Raw genomic sequence first — 3183 nt, forward strand, 5'->3', positions numbered from 1 at the left:
TTCAGCTGTAAAGCTCATTTTGACAATCTTTTTCATTTTTATTTAAATTTATGTCTTTTCATCATTTTTTTTTAATAAAAACCCATGAAAATATTTTCTTGATTTTGAAAGCTCCGTTACCTTGAGATTTTGTTTTTACAGAAAAGAGACGCTAATATTTTATAGTTTTGCACATCATGAAACCATATTGGAGATCATACATATGACTGATTTAAATTTTCATTGAATGCAAACAATTAAGCCCCTCGCTAAAAAGCTCGTTTACAACATACACCATAATATAAAAGGAATTATACGATTATATCGATAAACGTCCTCTGTTAGAAATCAGCTCATATGTACCATTAATGTGAACCAAATTGCCCATGTACTTAACTCATTCACTCACTATAGTGATGGCAAAATGGTTCAATGGAAACAGTTAACCATTCATATTATCCACTAAAAATAGATTGGATAATGAACTTTTTAAAAATGGGTCAAATATGGATAAGAACCATATTATCCATTTAGAAAATGGATAACCATTGGGTAACCAATGGGTCTTTGTAAAGCCTCAAATTAGGGGTTCCTCAAGTTAGGAGACTAAGAATTCTCCCAAAAGTGATCTATATGCAAGAAGTCATGGATAATATGGTTACCCATATTATCCGCCGATTAACCCGTTTTTTATCCGTATTAAATATGGTTCCGGTCGGATAATTTATCCATTTTTTCATTACCCATTTTTGACCCGAACCATATCCGACCTGACCCGCCCGTTTGCCACTCCTAACTCACTATATGATAGAAATTAGGAGTCCACCAAACATTATAGAGAATCAATTTTTCTATCTATTCCCACAATAAACAAACAGAAAGTAAAAGCACGTGATATTTACATGGAAAACTCCTTGCTCAAGAGATTAAAAACTACGACCTACCTTAGTAGGATTTCAACTCCTCTAAACCAAGCAATTTTACATTACAACCTATTGCAATCTAGAAATTAAACTATTAATCTCTCACCCCTTACACTAATTCTATTGTAAGCCCTTTGCAACAACGCTATTATACAGAAACAAACCTTGACTAACTCTAGTCAAGAAACCAAACCATAGGATGGTTGAAATTTGTCCTACGAAGACACTTCTTGAAAGTAGTGTAGGGTTACTAGTGAAGAACAAAATGACAAAAACTAAACAAACCTAAGGACATAAGATATCTTCAGTGTCGGGATCTGGTCCTTGAGGTTGTAGCAACTTTGTTCTTGAAAGAGCCTTGAAGGAGTGGCGGCTAGCACTTGAGAGAATATGATTTTTAGATTTGCAAGTGTTAAGTCAAACCTTGTAACATGTTGTTTATATATGAGAGAGCAAGTGAGAAGAGATAGAGACATTTAATCTTTTAGTTTGGCCTCTATCAAGCTGCAGTTGTGTTGCTGCACTGCTGCCAGACGGTACAGTGCAACAACTTTTACAACTGTAGAGTTGATTATACAACGACCAAGTGAACTAATCACGCCTGGTCCCTATCTGGTTCCTCGAGAATGTTTGACCAGCATCAAAACATAAAGTAACATATCATATTAAGGCCAAAGGAACTAATCACAATTGGTTCCTATCTGGTTCCTCGAGACTGTTTGGCAAATCATCAAAACACAAAATAGCATAACTTATCAATTTTTCCCTTTTTGATGATGAAAAACCCAGAATTGATATTCCCCTTGAGAACCAGATTCTCACATGTTCCTCCTACGGATCAGACCTATGATTAACATGTTAATAACAGTGTTCCCCCTACGAAGCAGACCAATCTGTCATGCACAACACATGATATCAATTCAATTATGTTCTCCCCTTTTGGCATCATTAAAAAGAATAACATAAGAAGCAGAAGTAAAAAGAAGTTCAGCAATGTTAAATTATTCCACTTGGGCAATGCAACACAAATAGTAGCAGAAATAACAAGTGAGCATCATTCACACAATAGAGTGATTGCCCATAGATGATTAATGTTAAGCAAAATTACAGCAGTTTCAACAACACCAAAATATGACAATTTAAACAACTAAATTACTAATGCCATCCAACACGGGGATCAAAAGAAGATATGAATTTTAGAAAATTTGGAAGGGGTGAATGATATGGATCACTGGGAAGGAATATAATTAAGGGGTTAAGCCTTCAAGAATTTGTTCAATCATTTATTCGCAATCTTATGATCAATGGTCATCTGCTCTTTCAGTTCATCTACCTGTTTCCTCAATCTTTCATTCTCAGCCTTGAACTGAGCATTCTCTTCTGCTAAGGCACTAAGGAGACCTGGTTCTCTACCTCTCTGAGCAAGCTGAACCATCAGTCGAAACACCAAGAATCTCCCCAAGCTTCTTCTTATCAAGAACAAACCCAGTCCCATTCGCATACAGCATCAGAGTATCATCATCAGTAATAGACAAATTTGAATAAAAGTTTTTCATTTCTTCTTCATAAACTTTGGTACGTGGAGGAACAAAGAGGTGATTCCATTTTTGGAACTCAACAACGGTAAGAAGTTCCTCTATTTTGCAGCAATATCAAAGTCAAACACTCTACCGAATAATAATTTTTGAGGATTTAGAGTCTCCTTCCTCTCCAACTCCGATAACTCAACCTTTTGCTTCTTTAAGGAACCAGACTCCTTACTCACCTACCCTCTCTTTTCCTGAGCGGTCCGGTCCCCCTCTTCTGCTTCTCAATCTGTTCACCTTTATCATATGTTGCATTTTTATTAGCCGACTTTCTTTTCTCCATTTTTCTCTTCTTTGAATTCTTTCTCACAAGTGGAGATATTTCCACTTCATTCTCCTTATACTCAACATCCTCCACATTAGCAGGTGACACCACTTCATCATCAATCAGCCTACTTTTCGCCAATCCTTTTTACTGGATTGAAAACCAGTCATATAGGCATGCTTTCTAAATTGCAGAATTGAATCGCAAATCCTATAGGCATGTTTTCTACCCTTGAGCATGCATAATTACCCATCCCTTTTTCACTAGCCAACCCCGAGTGTTTATTACAAATCATTACAAACAAGAAATAATGAATTACATCAAAACTAAAAAAAACAAAAGAAGTTACAACCAGAGGAAGTCTGATTCTTGACTTCCTATCTGAGTTAGGGAATAAACCACCTCAAAATGCCATGTTCAAAGCCTTTCT

This window comes from Nicotiana attenuata, unplaced genomic scaffold (genome assembly GCF_001879085.1).
Source record: "Nicotiana attenuata strain UT unplaced genomic scaffold, NIATTr2, whole genome shotgun sequence".
Classification (NCBI taxonomy): Eukaryota; Viridiplantae; Streptophyta; class Magnoliopsida; order Solanales; family Solanaceae; genus Nicotiana; species Nicotiana attenuata.